This window comes from Cavia porcellus, unplaced genomic scaffold (genome assembly GCF_034190915.1).
Source record: "Cavia porcellus strain 051 isolate PalLab524CR breed Dunkin Hartley unplaced genomic scaffold, mCavPor4.1 scaffold_16, whole genome shotgun sequence".
Lineage (NCBI taxonomy): Eukaryota > Metazoa > Chordata > Mammalia > Rodentia > Caviidae > Cavia > Cavia porcellus.
In genome coordinates, this window is record NW_026947499.1 from 70,501,041 (window position 1) to 70,520,492 (window position 19,452).

Here is a 19,452-nt window from a genome sequence, read left to right on the forward strand (position 1 = left end):
TTGGTATTTCATGTTTCTAGAAATCTGTCCATTTCCTCTGTGTTTTCCCTCTATGTGAGTAGAGACTTTCAAAGTAGGTATTTGTGATCTTTTGAATTTCTATGGGAACTATAGTAATTTTCCCTTTTCAGTCCTTATTGCTTAAAAATTTGGGATTTTTTCTTTCTTTTTCTTTATAAGGTTAGCTAGAAGTTTGTCAATTTTGTTGATTCTCTCAAAAAACAGCTTTTTGATTAATTAATTTTTTGTACATTTTGTTTCAAGTGCATTGATTTCTGCTCTAATCTTTACAATTTCCTCTCTTCAATGAGCTTTGGGTTTAACTTGCTCTTCTTTTTCTAGAAGCTTGAGATGAAGCATTAGGTTGTTTATCTGTGTTCATTTTTTTCTTGATATGACAATTTATTGCTATAGATTTCCTTCTTAAGACTGCTTGCATTGCATCCCACAGATTACAGTATGTTTTTTTTCTGTATTTTCATTGAATTATTGATATTGCTTTATTTCTTCTTTAATTTCATCTGTGGCCCACTGGTTATTCAAAAGGTTGCTATTCAATTTCCTTGTATTTATGCAGGTTTTGCAATTTCTTTTGCTGTTAATTTCCAATTTCAGTTCACTATGTTCAGATATTATGCATGGGATAATTTCAATACTTTTGCAGTTACTTAAGAATGTTTTATGAGATATTATGTGGTCTATTTTTGAAAATGTTCCATGTGAAGCTCAGAAGAATGTGTACTCTGATGTGTTTGGGTGGAACACTCTGTAAACATCTAATAAGTCCAATTGCTTGCGGGTATGATTCAGTTCTATTATTTTTTTGCTGACATTTTGTCTAGTTGATCTATCTCTTTGTGACAGTGGGCTGTCAAGATTCCCTGTGACAATTGTGTTCGTGTATATTTGGTTTTTCATGTCCATTAATATCTTTCTTATATAGTTGGGTGCTCCTGTATTTGGTGCACATATATTTATAATTGTTAGTTCTTCCAGTTGAATTTTTCCACTAGTGAGTATGTAGTGACCATCTTTATCTCTTTTAATCCTTTTTGGTTTGAAATTCATGTTGTATGCAAATAGAATAGTTACCCCTGCTTTTTTTCTGGGTTCCTGTTCCAGGGAATACTGTTTTCCATCCTTTGACTTTTAACCTATGAGTTTCCTTTTGAGTCACATGTATTTCTTGTATACAGCATACTGTGGTATCTTGTTTCTTGATCCATTCTCTCAACATATTCCTTTTGATGGGTGAATTGAGGCCATTTACACTTATGGATATGACTGATATGTACTGGCTCAACTTTGCCATGTTATGTTCCAGTTGTTTGCCTTCTGCTTTTCCCCATTGTTTAAATGCTTGTCCTACCCGGTGGTTTCTTTCTGTGGTTGTTCTGGAGATTGTGGTAATTTTTATCTCTACCTAATATGTCTTTCAATACTCTTCCTAGGGTTTTTTCGGTCGATGTGAATTTCTTCAGTTGTTCTTTGTCATGGAGGTATCTTGTTTCTCCATTAAATTTGAAAGGCAGTTTTTCTGCATACATCATCTGGGTTGAAAGTTGTTTTCTTTCAGGGATTGAAATACCTCACTCCAAGCTCATCTTGACTTGAGGGTTTTGCTCAAAAAGTCTGCTGGGATCCAAAGGGCTTTCCTTGATAGATGAGTTGTATCTTTTCTCTAATAGCTTGTAGTATTCTGTTTTTATGCTGTATGTCTGAGATCTTAATTATTATATGTCGGTGTAGATGTAGGTTGATTGTGACTGTTTGATATTCTATATGCCTCACTTATCTGCATATCATATTTTTCTTCATGTTTGAGGAATTTGCTGCTACTACTTCTGTAAATGTTTTAAGTATGTCATTTGCATTGACTCCTGCATCTTCACTGATACCTTATGTAGTGTAATTAATCTTATATTGTTGCTCTTGGTACCACCTTGAAGCTGCTGGATTGTCATTTCATGCTGCTTTGTTATTTTTAAAAGTTCTATTCTTTCATGATCGCTATTGCGATTCTGTCTTCAAAGTCTGAAATCCTATCCTCAGCTTCATTTTAATGGTTTTGCCAGTACTGAATAGAATTTTTTATTTTTTGGATGTCTCTTTGAGTTTGTTTCATGCATTCTGCTTGTTTTTTATATTGTTCATTCAAAGTTTCAATCAGTTTCTCATGCTCCTGTATTTTTTCTCTGTTTCTTCTTTAGCTGCGCTCAGCAACTCTTTTAATAAGGTCATTTCTCTTTTTACATGGGAGAGTACTTCTAATTGCCTCATCGAGTTTTTTTTTTTAATTTCACTCTCTATCTTTTCAGAGATATCTGGCGTGCTACTTTCACGTTCCACTTCTGTTCTTAGTTATTTCAGTCCCTTTTTAGTCTTCTGAAATGGTCACATGATTTTATAATTTATTTCATTGATAAGGAATACATTAGCCTTCATTTGTTGAATGAACACTGAATTCAAATCTCTTTCTCTTTTTTGGAGGGGTGATAAATTCTGTTAGTGTTGCATCCAGTACTTTTTGTTTGGTTGGTCTTTTTTTGTTGTTGTTTAGAGACATGATTTCACTACGTAGATCATGCCAGCTTTGAACTCACTACATAGTCCAGGCTGACTTTAAACCCTGTCTCAAATCTCTGAGTGCTGGGAATAGAGGCCTATACCCCCATGACCTGAGTTCTTATTTGCTGCCTAATTCAACGTTTAGCATTTGTTTTGTGTAGTAATTTTACACACTCACACAAACACACATGCACACACACACACACACACACACACACACACACACCCATATTCATGAAGTTCATTGATCTTTGGTTTTGTTTTCTCAGATTTCTGGTTTTTGGTCCAGTGTATTACTACATTCACAATGTATTTAGACAGTTTTTCTGCTCTTATATTTTTGAAATGTTCTTTAATGTTATATAATTTTAAATATTGGTAAGACTATCAGTAAAACTGTATAGCACTTTTAATTCAATGCTCTTGCTTTTCATAGACCTGTTGGGTTTTCTATTTTTTTGTGAATCTGTTTTTGAAAGTTTTTGTTCTTACAGGGTTATTCCATTTTACCTAGGTTTTCCTAATGTGTTACATACAATTTTTCAGACTTGATCATGCTTTTTATGCTCTTATATGGTATATTCTCTGTTTTTCCTAACTCAGTAATATCTTGTTTTCAAATTATTCTCTTAAAATTTTAATAATTTTATTGATTTATTTCAAGCCAAATTTTACTTTGACTTACTTTACTGTTTTACCTTCCCTTCCCTTCCCTTCCCTTCCCTTCCCTTCCCTTCCCTTCCCTTCCCTTCCCTTCCCTTCCCTTCCCTTCCCTTCCCTTCCCTTCCTTTCCTTTCCTTTCCTTTCCTTTCCTTTCCTTTCCTTTTTCCCTTTTTCCTTTCCTTTCAATTTCTTTCTTTCTTTCTTTCTTTCTTTCTTTCTTTCTTTCTTTCTTTCTTTCTTTCCATCTTTTTGAGACAGGGTTTCTGTTGTGATTTGTTTCATTGGCCCCCAAGCCTCATGCAATTATGCATTTGTGATTGGTTCATTGTCTAACTCTTGGATTAGTGGTGTGAGCGCTACACACACCTATGGGTGGAGGCAGGATATAATGTAAGGGCAGGAAGAAGGTGTGTCTCTCTCTCTTGCCAGTTTTCTGCCATGAATTGCCTCCCCACCATACCACCTTGCCTTGGAGCCAAATGAGTATGGACTGAAACCTCCAAGAACTGTAAGAAATAAACCTTTCCTTCCCTAACTTTAGGCATCAGGTATTTTGTCACAGCAACAAGAAAAAGTAACAAAGACAGTTCCACTCTGCAGTTCAGGCTGGTCTTGAACTCACTTTGTAGCCCAGGCTGTTCTGAGATTAGAGGCATGCACCATTATGCCCAGCTTCACAGTTTTTCTATCTACTATTTTATTTATTTCCACTTTGGCATGTATTTCTTTCATTCTGTTTACTCCCCCTTCTCTAGTTCCTAAGGTTAAAGCTTAGAATAAATTTTTAGAAGTTTTTTTTTCTTTTAAATGTGAAATATCTAACTAGAAATTTTTCTCTAAATCATATTTTAGATTTGTCCTATTAGTTTTGGTCTGTGGAAGTTTTATTTTTGTTTATTTCAAAATATTTTCAAATTTCAATAAAATTTTATATGATCCAATAGTAATTTTTGCTTCACCTACTAATTCTTTAGAAGTATATGGCTTAAGTTATAAATATTTGTCAATTTCTGAAATGTAATTTTATTTTGTATTATTCATTACATTCCAATGTGGTCAGAAATTCTACTTTGCAAAATTGTAATCATTTTACATTTACTGAGACCTGTGTTACAATTTAACACAGGGTTTTTCATAGAGAATACTCTTTAGGTATCTGAAAAGAAAATGCGCTTTTTTTGAGAGACCATTTCTGGGTATCTCTGGTAGGTGCAATTAGTGTGGAGTCTTCAACTCTTATGTCTTTGTTGATACTGTATCTGGCTGCTTTTAAAATTATTAATAATGATAGTGATGTATTGAAATCTACAAGTATTGACTCGATACTTCAATTCCTTGGCATTTTTCATGTATTTTGGAACTTCGTTATTCATAATCATTATTCTTTTCTTGCTGGTTAAAGTTTTTGTGATACATTTTCCTTTTCTACCTCAGTGTTGCTGAGATTACAAGAATGTTCAATCAGTTTTGGCTCTTCTCTCTCTCTCTGTCTCCTAATCATTTTCAGATTCTGATGGGTATGTTACTGTTTATAGTGTCCCACAAATTTGCTAAGCTTAGTGCAACATCCTTCATTTTTGTTTTCCTTTAGTTCAGATCAGATGATTTCAGTTGACTTACTTTGGTGATTCTTCTGTGGGTGTCAGTCTGTTCTTAACTATTAAGTACATTTATTTCTAATTTCAACTCTCATAATTTCCAAATTTATATTTGGTTCAATTTTGCCTTTTTTTTTTTACCTCTTTCCTCAAAATCTTTACCTCACTGAGTTATTGTTCTCATATTTTTATTTAGCTTTTTAAATGTGACTCGTTTTGGGGCTTTTTTTCTGTCCACATGTCTATCTGTCTGTCTATCTATGTATCTATGTATCTATGTATCTATCTATCTATCTATCTATGTAGATCTAAATGGAACATTATTATCCACTAGATCCAACAGCTGGTATGCTCAAGCACAGTTCTCACTGGTTTCACTGTATACACCTTATGTTTTTTGATTTTTAAAAGCTTTAATTTTTTGTTAAAAAGTGGACATTTTATATAATAAGATTATTAATTCTTAAATCGGATTCTCTCACTCCCTGTAGTCTGTTGCCATCTGTCAGTTTTTTGTTACTGCTTCTGGTAGTATTTGTTTATGTAGCTAATTTTCTAAATTCTCCAGTCCATATGCTTTCCCTCCTTTGACCACTAAGTTATCTGATCAACTATTTTAGTTGTCAGCTAATGATTGGACAGAGTTTTCCTTACATTCCTTAAAACAACGTCCCATGGGTATTTCTTAGAAGTCCTGTGTGTGTTTTAGCATATACAGTACCTGAGTTCATAAATGCTTCTCAGTTAGTGAATCATGCAAACAGAACCACTTAACAAAATTTTTCTTTTCTTCATGGTCTCAGCATTGGGTGATGTACACTACTGTTGCTGTCTTCTCCAGAATCACTGAAGGAATTAACTTTGTGAACAGAGGTGTTACTGTCTCTTCAGTATTGTGGCAAGATCTTTGCATTTGTATTGCAATGTTTATGACTGGTATTTATGGAAGCTCAGAGTCAGCTGATCAGTTGTTATCTGGGCACATGTGGAGCATTGCATGTGATCATGGCCTTGGAGATTTCCAGGAATCTATTTCAACTTTTCAAAGTGCTGTGTCAATTTTTCATTTTCCACTTTTATGTTTTTCCTGAGTGACTTTTTGTTTGTTGCAATTAATTTGAGTCCTTAGTAAGCCATGATGTTAAACCTTTGCTACTGATTAGTTTTTTAAATGCCCTGGGGGGAGAATGCTGCAAACACTTAGCAAAGTTGGAATCTGATCAACTAAGAAAATACTTAGACAGTTGATGATAGTATACTCACAATCCTGCCATACAGGTCAAACATTAATAATTCTTTTGGACTGAAGCTTCAGAGTATGCACCAAAGCTGGCATAATGCTTTAGATGCTACTGGTTTTCATATCACTGGGAGTATGAGGCTTTATTTGCTTGTTCAATGTTTGTTTATTCTGTTGATGGAAATGTGACAGTGAGAGTGGAACAATTAAATTCTATAGTCCTTGCTCTTTTTTTCAGTCATTTTTGTTTAATAAATACTCCAGAGTTTGTTGTAAACTCTTGACTTTTTCACATTTCTGAAAATCAATTTTGATGTGTTTGTCAATATTCTTATTGCTTTAAAACATTATAATCTCATGGTTCTCTGTAAATGCTGTTCTATAAGTATTTCTCCATGACTAGTACACTATGTCCAAACTTCAGTCATTCTCCTGAACATTATTTTAGGCTCCTATGCATTTCTTGATGAAGTGCCATTTTAGCTACTCCAATATATGATGTAACAGCTGCCCTTGATATTAGGTCACCCTAAGAACATGATTGGTTCTTCATACATCCACCAAGTGGTGCCTGATTCTCTGGCTGGCCTTGATCCAAAATCTTGCTTAGCTTCTGTCCTTATTATCTCTATTTCCACAATAATTTTCATCCACTGACCCTAATCTGTTTCCCAGCTTGTGAATTCCCACAGGGCCATGCTGTACTTGGAAGTGAGCCTGATCTTTTGCTTGTACTGAAAAACCCATTGAAGTGTTCCCAGTGTCAATCTCCATATTCCTAGTCTCCTCTTTGAATAATCTTTCTTATGCAATTTTAGCAAATGCCATAAATTTTCTTCTATTTTTTTCTATAACACTACATTTTAAAGTATTTGATATTTAAAATATCATAAAAGCAAACTGCTTCATCTTTTTTCAACTGGTCTTCCTCAATTAGTAATGCTTTGTGTATATATACGTATTTATATATACATACTCAATAAATATTTGTTTAGTGAATCAAAGCACTATTTTTGTTCATTTAATATCGTAATATATTTTGATAATTTAATATATATATATATATTTTGTTAATTTAGCATCTTAATATATTTTCATTTGGAAACAATGCAGACTAGACATTCAAATCATTCTGGGAAGAGCAGAGGCCACATTGCAAGCCTGGGGTTTTGTACTAGCAACATGTTATTGTATGTTGCACACTATTTAATTTAACCTATACGACACTCCATTTGTAGTTTTGATAAAATTAGAAATGCCCACCAGCCTTCTCAAATCAATAGATGAATGGTTAAGTGGAAACTACAGAAAAGGAACAGAATCTGGAATCAAATTGTTGCACATCATAGGATAACACTCCATTCCACACCTCTTAAATTTAACAACTTTAAATGAAAGGAAAATCAATTAGGTAATAGATATTAAAAGACAGATAAATACAAAAAATGCTGGACTTAATCTTTCTTTCATATCAACATCTCAGCTCTGAATTTAAGAAGAGCAATTTACTTTAATGACATCATAGGTCAGAACAAACAGACTTCTTGGATTCATCATTCAGAGGAATCTCATGTTACATCAGTTATTTCCCTGGTGTGAAAATAAAGTTAGCACCTGGACAGCACATTTAGCTGTGCTAGGACTTTGGGATCCACATTTCTTTTCTCTAATTCACCCGCCAATGCCAGAAGCTCCCCTGATCTTCTCTTTCCCTCATTGATGTAATTTGTATAATGTTATCTGATACATCATAATATGAGAAAACATGATGTGGTATATGACATGATATGATAATTTGCAGTTTGGAAAACTTAGGTTGATCCTTGTTTTGAGTGCACCCAACACACCCGTGCCTTACCATTGCCTGAATGGCAAATTCCAGCTTATTCCACCTAGAAGAGTTCAATATACATTCCTAATTGAAACTTTGTTAATTTGTTTCTATTATTCTCATAGACTATAGATCAACTGTAATTTGAGACTGAATGAAAATAAAGATGAAATTTAAGGCTTTGATTTTTCATGTGTTGCCCTCATGTTTTACCCTTGTCTCTTTTTACATGTTTGAACTTTGCCTAGTAATGTTGTTTTAATGAACCTAATTCTGCTCATCTGTAAAACGGGATAAATCACACCACCCTGGAAAGGTTATGGCAAAGATTTAAGGAGGTAATGCTTACATACAGCAGAATGTGAGCCACATAAGTTTCTCATATTTGATGCCTCAAAATTGGTACATAATATTATTGGTAATGCATCATCATTCTGTCTACTTTTGATGAAATTTCAAGAGATATTTACTATTTTCTAATAAGTTCATTTTTCTATTTCTGTATTGTATGCTGAGAGAACAGAAATAAACTAGGAAATGTTTATCTGAATCAATTTACATACTGTCTGGCAAAAGTAAATGCTTCAACATAAATGGATGAAATTTAATTCATCATTATAGTGTATATATGTGTGTATTTCTACTCCATTCTAAAAGACTATTTCAATAAAAATTATTCATATCAAAAGCTCAACTTTCTCAATATAGGGAAATGAGATTACAAACTGCTAAGATTCAGTACTGATTACTACTTATTTCTAAATAAGTAGAACTCTCAAGACAACTTTTAAAGTACAATATTTTGAGTTATTCACATAAACCTATAATCAATTGTGTTTTGTTTTATTAAAATAATTGATAATTCAACATAAACATAGAACTCTTTGTTAATTTTTATCAAACTATTATTAGACAAAATAGCTGATGAAAGATAATGTATTGAGTAAATTTTTTGGATATTTATTATCATCAAAGGAAATAATATCTGTTAAATAAAATAATGATTTTCTATGTGGCATACACTCTGATCGCTTATAGTGTCTTTCTGTTGTCACTAATAAGTTATAAGTAAATGTGAGACAATCATGACCTAATCAGAGACTATCTTAGAATGAACAAACAAGTAGAATTCTAGACTCTTATTTGGCTCTCAATAAAAACATGACTTGTGTTTTATTCAGGGATAGTCAAGGACTTAAAGACATTTAGACCTGTATATGCTTAATAGTAACTAAAATATGAATGAAGTTTAACTTTTATTTTGAATCTTCTGGCACTATACTTCTTGGGTCAAATCTGTTCTCAGCTGTATATACTGTACATTTAGAAGGTATCTGTCTATGGGAACCATTTAGAGACCGAGGACCCCAACTGTAATCCCAAAGCCAATTATCTTTTGCAAAATGCCAACACTGCAATTAAATCTGAATACTTAGATTTTAATTTAGGAAAACAAAACTGCTCAACTATTAACATTTTTTTGTCTTAAAAGAAAAACATAGTAGCACCTATGCCATACATTTGATTTGTTATCACTGGTCTAGCAGCTGGTCAGTTAGGGTTAATCAGTCTTGATTTTACAGCATCTCATGCTACTTGTTCAAGACTGATAAAAGGCTCCCAGAGACACTGGGCTACATCAGGAGGCCTAGGTTTAGCCGTTTAGGTGAGCACTTGGATTCCAGGTAAGGTGGAGCCCCACATAACTGAAAGCACCACAGAAATAGTTCTTTCCTTGGCCTAAAAGCATCCCTCGGCCATAAGAATTCCACAAATATGACTTAAGGACTGGGAAAATGATAAAGAATGCTCAACCTATCAGACGATCTTGCAAAAGTGTCCTCTGCCTTTTCAGGTGGGCCAGTCTGAACTCCTGTGTCTGAAGTGCTGCCTCCAGCTATCTAAGAGTGCTTTTTTTATCTTCCCTCTAATTTAACAAGATAGTTTTCTTTCCTATAGTGTGTACTTTGATTCTAATTTGCATTTTGACTAAAGCAATAACCCATGCTAGTGACTGACAGAACAAAATGTCACAAACTCAGTAGCTTAAAACAGTGCAGATTTGCTTTATTATTTTTTCAGAAGTCATAAGACTAAATCCCCAGGGACATTCAGGATACATTCTTCTTACATTCTTTTTATTCTGTTTCTGTTATTCATGTTGTGCTTGTTTTGGAGGACTGCTCTTGGAGACCGATCCCAGCACTTCATGCATGTAAAGTTTGAACTCTACTACTCAACCAGACAGCCTGGGTTTTATTATTTCTGGAACATTTAGAGAGCATGAGTTATTTTGAGTAACACTTCCTCTAATAATGGTTTCCAAAACTATGACTGAAACCATTTTATGATACTCATCTTCCCCAAAAGAGTCAGAATTGATATTGGAAAATATACTTTGAAACCTTTTAGGTATCAAATGTGCCTAATCTGTGGTCTCACAACATTGAGGAATGCATTGCCAAAATGAAGAAGAAGTAAGAAGTATCACAGGCAATTTAGAGAAGCAGAAGAGCTCCTGGAGTTTCAGGAGAGGTCTCAAGGGGGTGACCACTGAGACTCTTTATCAGAGTTAATTTATACTGCAAAATCACAATGTGAGTACACAATGGTCAAGCTACAATCAACCTAGAGTGCAAGTATAGTCACTTAGCTGATGTTGATCAACAGGGAAACAGTGACAAAGCAAGGGTATATGGAAAAACAAAGGAATACTTAGAAAGGAAAGAGAATACGGATCTAGATGTCCTGGAGATTCACCTACTTATTGGATGTGCACATGGGCTCACTGAACAGGTGATGCTGATTCTGTTAAAATCTTAAGTTTTTATTTATGTCTTGAGAGGCGTGTCGACCAGCTATTTCCTATCCTGCAACCTGGCACTCCACTGACATTTTCAATGTCTTTATTTCTTTGTGCTAACTTCTTTAAGGGCCCAATCCTTCTCTGACTTCATATTAATTTCCATCTGAATTTAGCTGTGTGTACTATTTCCCCTTACAGAATATTTTGGTTTTAAAATTATATGCACTTATATATTTTCAAGTACATGTTGTGTCATAAACCAGGATAATAGCTGTTTATTTAATTAATCATAAACTGACTACTGAAAAATTTTATAGGTGAAAATTCAAATATCTTTAATGGTCAAAGCTTACTTTTTTATTACCCAAAAGCCTTGTGATGGAAAACAAAAGAAAATATTTTATTAAAATGCAGAACTTTTGCTTTTCAATATAGTTTTGTAAGTTTAATCAAGAGCATTTAGTATCTTTAAAAAAATCTAATAGTTTTAGGTATTGCTATGGTTTGTGTTTGAATGTTCCCCACAGTCTCTCCATATAGGCGGCGGATCTTGCAAAGGCTGCTGAGTCTAGCATTTGTGACTGATTCATTGTCTAGCGCTGTTGGTGGTGTGAGAGCTGCCCTTGCCCAGGGCGGGGAGCCACGATGTAATATAAAGAGGGGAGGGGGATGCTTTCCTTTTTGCCGTTTCACTCTTATAGCTGGCTGCCCCTTAGCTCGAGCTCCTTTTGTTCCAAAGTTAGATTCCAGGATCTTCAAATCTCAAACAAAGAATTAAGGGAAATGAGCAAAATGCAGTGGTAGGTTTTACCGGAAAAAATAAACTTTTACTCAGCCCAAGATGGCTCTTCAGAGTCAGTTTCTCTCTCAGTCTTCACTTTTATTTTTTCCACTACATTTTGCTCATTTCACTTAATTCTTTGCTTGAGATTTGAAGAAACTGGTACAAGAGGTGAGCAACCCAGAATCCGGTAATGTCTATTTTGTGAGCTACTTTTAGAAGCTACCCAATAACAGTAATGTAAATTTTATGTTATCAAACTTAAAGGCTTTTCTTTGTAAGTTTTGTGTAAACCTCTTAATGAGTTTGGCTACACTGAAAACCCTATACTACTGGTGCACAGATACTCAGGAGGACCAGTACAATAGCTAACATCTGGGCACTTAACTCTCAGCCTAAGGTGAGCTTGCCAGTTTTTTAATAGGAGAGCAGTAGTTGTTAGCGCATGGAGGCCAATGAGGGAGACACACCTTAGTGACTAGATTCAAGAATTTGCACAGTAGGCCACGGGACAGTCTGAGTAAACACCGCTGGTTTAGGGAACTCAAGGATCCAGACTCTGTAGAAACCACAACCTCAAGAAATATTCAGTCTTGCTTGAGTTGGGTCTAAGGGCACAGTGTCTCTATATTAAATCAAATCTTAGATATCTGAGTTTTTGTTCACAGATTTATGCCCCTTAACTGAAACCAATTAAGTACAGACTCAAAATTCCATAAACTATAAGCTAAATAACTTTTCCTTTTTTTTCATTTTGGTTGTCAGATATTTTGTCTCAGCAGTGAGAGAAAAGTAACCAAAACGGACATAAAAAGCATAGCATTTTAATTATAGCCAGTTTAAATACATTATGATAATTTATTTCATATTGTCTGTTGAAACATGCCATCATTAGACTTTGGGAAAGAAATGGAGAAATTCTATTTGTGGATTAAAACAGAATAAATTGGTCATACAGCTGCATCTTTTAGGAACAGAAGGGAGCTTTGTTCAATCATTTTCTTGCAATTTCTCAGTTATCTTAACAATTACTTTAGATGACTCATAAAACTAAATAATAACAGGAATCACCCTATCTATCTATCTATCTATCTATCTATCTATCTATCTATCTCTTCAGCCAAAGAAAGTTCCTATGTTATTGTATACAGAAAATTTAAAAAAAAATAAAATAAAAACAACTTTTATTATCTTGGCTGTCCAGCAACCTAGATGGAAGCTCATCATCAAACTTGAAGACATCTTTACGCCTGTCAACTGATTCAAATTAGCCTTCTGTTAATCTGTGTACATCACAAGCATTTAGACTATTATCTTCAGAGTGTATTTGTACATCAACAAAAATAAAACCTGAAACTTATATATGACACAGGAGGTAAGGGTGTGGCAAAACAGAATATATATATATATATATATATATATATATATATATGTAAGGGGGGTACTGGAAAATGAATTCAGAGCCTTGCCCTCAGGAGGCAGGCACTGTGCTTGCTCCAGAACTATATCACTGGCCCCTTTAAAAGTAATTGTTTTGTGTGCTCTGTGTTTCTATCTGTGTTTAATCCGTGTTGATGATCAGTTAAAGTAACTACAACTACCTCAGCAAAGATTTCTTGTGCTCATCTAAATTTTCTTCTTTCTTTGCCTTTACAATCTTCTGTCTTCAGGGGATTTCTTTGGAAAACCAGTTGCATAGGTTCTTCAGTGTAGCCAAACTCATTAAGAAAAAATACGAGATAGGGGCTGATAGAGCTGAGGTTTACACAGGTGATAATCATAGGGACTAATGAGGCCAAGCTTCACTCTGGAGCCAGAAGGGACACATGGCAGGGAGACTCAGCATCCTGGAGAAACAGGAGGTCTGGTCATTGGGGGGCCCTGGACATAGTTAGCCACATGGACACAATGAAATGCATTATTTCTCAGGGGAGGAGCAGAAGTGCAGGCAGAGAAGACATCTAACACAAATTCTATGTAAGGCACAGGAATTTTGTCTATGGAGCTCCTCTCTATGTATTTCCCAAATCTTCACCATCTCAAACACTGAAAGCCAATTTGAGCACAGAAATGTTCTTAGGATGAATTCTTACTCCTAACTAAAAGATGTTTCTAAAGATAACAACTACAGCTGATACTCATTATAACAGCTATGATTAAAAATATTCTGCCAAACAGAAAATTAAGACAATGATTAAGGGACCTGAATCACTGTTTTGTAAATTTTCTAAATAGAGCAAGAACATCAAATGACAGATTAGATGTGCTCAATGAAATTACATAGTGTTTAAAGGTTCATAAAAAAGAAATCTCCAGGATAGTGAAAAGAAAATCCACAAACTGGGAAAAATCTTAGTAAACTGTCCCTCAGACAAAGGTCTTCTGTCTAAAGCATATAAAGAATTTAATAAAAATAAGACCCCCAAAATTCAAAGATCCAATCCAAAAATGGGCATCTGAGATGAATATACAATTCTCAGATGAAGAAATAAAAATGGCAAAGAAATACATAAAAAATATTCATCATCATTAGTAATTAGAGAAATGCAAATTAAAACCACACTGTGATTCCATCTCACTGCTGAAAGAATGGCCAGGATCAAGAAAACCAACAACAACAAATACTGGAGAGGTTGTGGGGAATAAGGAACTCTCCTGCACTGTTGATGGGAGTGTAGACTGGTGCAACCATTGTGGAGGTCAGTCTGGAGATTTCTCAAAAAGCTGGGATTGGAAGTCCCATTTGTTCCAGCTATTCCACTTCTAGGCATATTCCCAGAAGAACTGAAAGCGTCATACTGCAGTGATATATGTGCTGATATATATGTTGATAGCAGCACAATTTGTAATAGTCAGATCTTGGAAACAACCTAAGTGTCCATCAACTGAGGAACAGATAAAAAAAGTTGTGGTATTTTTATACCATGGAGTACTACTCAGCTATAAAGAAGGATCACATTGAGATATTTATAAATAAATGGGCGCAGCTTGCAATCATACTCTTAAGTGAAGTAAATCAAATACACGTGTATGAATACTGGATCATTTCCCTAGTGTTAGAAATGATATAAATACATAAAAGTAGGTGGTAATCATGATTCCCCATTATATTGCTTTGAAGCCTTATAATCTTTTCACTCATTAATTGGAATGGTTTTATTCTGAGCTATTTGATTTTATTGTCTGTGATGGTATGAACAGCTATTTTAAAGAAAACAAGACATCATAATAGCTAGTGCTGATTTAATATCAGCTTGTTTTCAAATCCCATCAATCTGTTGTTCTTCTGTCTCAATTGGTTTTATCATGTTGTATCTTATTGGATTTTATTATATGTGATAGTATAAACAAAATTTTTTAGAGGCAAAGAGATAATATAGAAACCATGGTTCATTTTCTGTTAGCTTGTTCAAAATACCCTGTAATACTTTCATCCTCTTGAATGGTTTCTGCTTAGTCATTTTTTACTCATTGCTGAGACAAAATACCGGAAGCCCAAAGTTGGGAAAGAAAAGGTTTATTTCTTACAGTTTTTGGAGGTTTTAGTCCACACTTAGTTGGTTCCAAGGCAGGCGGGCATGGCTGGGCCGCAGTTCATGATGGCTGCAAACAGCAAGCAGGAACCAGCAAAGAGCAAGACACACCTTCTTCCTGCCATTACATCATATCCTGGCTCCAGCTAGCACTGACATCATCAACCTAAGCACTAGACAATGAACCAATCATAAATGCACAATGCAAACTCATGAGGCCTGGGGACACAGATATAAACCATGACAGTTTCACACTGTCTTGATATGTTTGATGCTATAGTATACGAACTTATACTCAAATATTTCAAGTAAAGAGACACAATGGTTACTACTAGTCAGTCGGGTTATCTTGTGATGAAACACTATGTTACTTAAAGTGTTCTATTCTGACCTGTATTGTTATGTTGTTATGTCCTCTTTTATCTCAGTCTCCCACTTTTTAAATTAATTTTTAAAAATTTTTTATTAAGGGAAAATAAAAAATAGCAGGATATTTTATAGTAACCATTTTGATTTCCTATTAACATTATGTGTATTGCTCTCACCATCATGTTTTGACTGATTTTACTCTATTCTGTTTTGATTGTATCAAGTTTGAGGGTACAGGCAACTACTTTGAAGGCAATAAGATTCACTGTGATGCCCATTCTGGTTTGACTATTATTTTCTTTTGACGTCCTGTAATGTCTCCAATGTTTTCGTTTTATTGGTTTTGTTCTGTACTGTTTTGTTCAGTTTCATTATACCTGATGATATAGGCAATGCTTTTTAAAGTGGCAAGAGGCATTATGGTAACCATTGTTGATCACCTTGTATTCTGTTTTTACATCATGTATTATGTCCATCCTTTGTTTTGACTGACTCTGCTTTGTTTTGTCACATTTGTTTTCATTTTCTTTCCAAAAAAAGTAATAAGAACTGTGGGAGTAATAAAACCTAAAATGTGTAATTGTTATTGTAAAAAAGAGAGGAAAAGAAAGTGCACTAAAGGATACAACTGCAAGTGTGTTTAGTTGTGTAAGACAGATGACTATATTACTAAGTTTTTGTTGGATCATTGAGCACAACTGTTTGCATTCTTACTGTTTGAATGTGTACTTTGTATGCTTTAATTTTGTAACTTGAACAACTATTTCTAGATGACAATATGTAACCTATTAACTAATGATTTCTTACTATTTATTTTTTTTGAAATTCTGTATTACTTGTACCTTTTTATTGTTTTTTTCTGTTTAAAAACAATTTAAAAATGTGTTCCTTAGAGATACCCTTTTCTAGTGTGAACTGGGGATTGCTTATTTTCACAGTGTTTCTGAATCATGGTTTGTCCTACCAGTTGCACCAAAGACCTTGGTTCAAGGCACTGGATAGGTGATTTCTTGGAAAAGCATGATTTCTTGGTCTCTGTAACCAGAGATAGGGCATGTGCACCAAGCCATGTAGCAAAGCCACATGGAAAGCACAAAGGAATTCTTGAAAAGGAAGGTAGTATGTGTCTAGATGTTTCGGTCATCTCCGTCTCTGATGACCCTCTGGATCACCGCACCAGTGCTTCTCATTACTGCATAATCTCGAGTTGATGTTTATTTAACAAGACTGACTATTGCATTTTCCTCTTGGAGTCTGGCTGTATTCAGATATGCCTCCAGCCACAATCTTCATATCTCCTTTTTTGTGGCAGCTTCCTTGAGGGCCAGTACCTCTCTGAATGCTTATTAATTTCTATCTAATTTACCTGCCTGTAAAATGATTTATCAACTAAGCACCCTCATCTCCAGTCTAACCTTCATCCTCTGGGAAACAAATTTGCCATGTCCTCGCTCTCCTTAGCTGTCCTACAATATCAAGCTGGTTTCTGGAAAGCCAGATCTAAGATTCATTCTTAAGAAATTCATCTGTCCAAAACCAAAGTACTAATGTAGACATTTTAGATTCCATATGTCCCTCTTTGAGTTTTACAATTTCAAAATCTGAGGATGACAGAGAGGCAATAGGGAACCTCCTCAGAACTGGGCATGTAAAATGTGCTAAATATGTTACCAGAATTTAGATGAAATAAATGAATCTTTTAAAATAAAACCTATAGTAAGAAATTTAATAGTCTTCAACAAGCTGAAAAAACTGAAATTTTCAAATAATAAACATTAATAAATGAGGAAGCTAGAAATACTTTTGGGTGAATAATGGATATCTGATCATTTTATGGTTGCTTTAACACTTTGTCTTGAGTGATAATCACTTACCTAAATGTGTTACACACATGCTTAAAGTAAACGAGTTGACAAATATTTATGAGAACCCATTATCTGCTAAATTAATGTGGCAGGTGATAAAATTGTTTGCAAATACTTTCTTACTTTTAATTTTATAATTTGCTTTAAATTTGTAATTTAAATATTTGATTTCTAACAATAAATGGTAAATTCTTTTTATGGTAGGGAATTATGGCTAAATTCAGTATTAAGATAGCACTTAAGGTAACAGATAAATTAAAATACATTAATTAAAATATCAATATACATATGGAATGTATAGAAAATAATTAAATGTTGCCTATATTTGCTTTTTTTTTTTACTCTTTCATTTCTTTGGGTCATTATGACTATTTATATGTTATCTCAGAACTTGACACAACTTGCTAAATAATTATGATGCAAAAATATGATTCTAAATTTATCCCTGTTACAAAATACATTCTTTGCATTCCTTCTCTATTTTGTTCTAAGAGACCTAAAAAAAAATAAAGACAGATACGATATAGTAGAAATATAATTCCCAGCCTGCTAGATGTCAGATGTGCTAAGTTCATGTGCCTCGAACTCAAAGAATGAAATTCAATAAACAAATGAGGGTAAGAGTAGTAAAGGTTTATTGGGGAATAGGATGAGATCCTGAGTGATTCTTAGTGGGCTGGCACCAAGGGCCTTTGTCAGAGATGATTTATACAACAAAGTCACAGTGTGGGTACCATGTAGGTTAAGCTATAGTCAACCTGTATGATTATCAGTATAGCTGCTGATCCAATAGCAGAGGTGCATGGAAAGAACAAAGGAATTGTGGGAAGGGACTGATAAATTCTCTGGCCATCTGCCTAAATTACTGAATTCTTGTCTCAGCTTAATTGACTGGGTGGTACCAATTACAACTTAGTCTCAAATTCTGTGTATCCCTTAGGAAAGTATACATACAGGTCTGGCCTTTGTGACTTTATTTTGAGGTGTGGCCACCTTCAGATGAAGATCCAACACCAAATCTGATATCTGTATTTTTTACTGATTTTCTTTGATACTGAGACACTCTCTGATCCCAGATTAATTTCTACCTAATTTAGCTGCCTATAATAGGTAGAAAGGAGAGAAGAAAAATCATAAATTTACAATTTATTTATATCAAATCTACAGGTTATTTTTCCTTTCCAGCTTATATGCTTCTTAATCATATGCTGGTGTGTGTGTGTGTGTGTGTGTGTGTGTGTGTGTGTGTGTGTGTGTGCTTGAGACAGGGTGTCATTATGCAGTTCAGGCTAACCTTGAAATCACTTTGTAGCCCAGGCTGTCCTGGAACTTGCGCATACCTCTTGCCTCAGCTTCCTGAGTGCTGGAATTTCAGACATGTGCCACCACACAAGGGACTTCTTAATTATTAAATATTAAAACTATACAGCATATAAGTTAAACCCATGCCTTTCTCCTGTAAAATATGTTTTTCATTTGTAAACTGGCTGTTTTCTTTCACCTATGAGCTGAGGCTGAGCTAAGGTCCTACTTCTTCTATTACAAACTCACAATTTCCACAGATCTTTAAGTCCAAAGACACAATAACACCCCACACAACAATCTATCCAGACCCCAGACCACAGGTACCTCTGTCAGGGGTCTCAACGGCATGCTGTACTTCAAGGGTTTACTTTATTCTACAAAAAATCCTTTTTTATGGATCTCACTGACAATCCTGAAAACTCTTTCACTTTGATGAAAGTCAACAAACTTACAACCATTTTGTGGGTGTGTGAGTTGAGAGACTCGGCTCCTCTTTGAGGTTCTCTTGGACCCCAAGTATAAGAGCTCAATAGTCAGCATTTATCTTCATTCTGAATTGCTTGCTACCGATTGTTACCTTCCTTCCCTCCTTTTCATCACTCTTTCTTCTCTCCTTCCTGCCCGCCTTCCTTTCTTGTTTGCTTCTCTCCTAAATTATTTTTCCTTCATTCTTTCATCATTCAATGAACTTTAAATATTGAATAAAACAACAAATCAACATTTTAGTACATTCTCTTACTTTTGACAATAGTTGTTCCAAATACCTCCTTTTTCTTGGAGGTCTACAGACCTTCCTCAGATTGTTGTATTGTGGTGGGGTTTTTTTGTTTGTTTGTTTGTTTCTTTGCTTGTTTATTTATTTTGTTTTGTTTTTAGGTGCTATCTTTTCCATT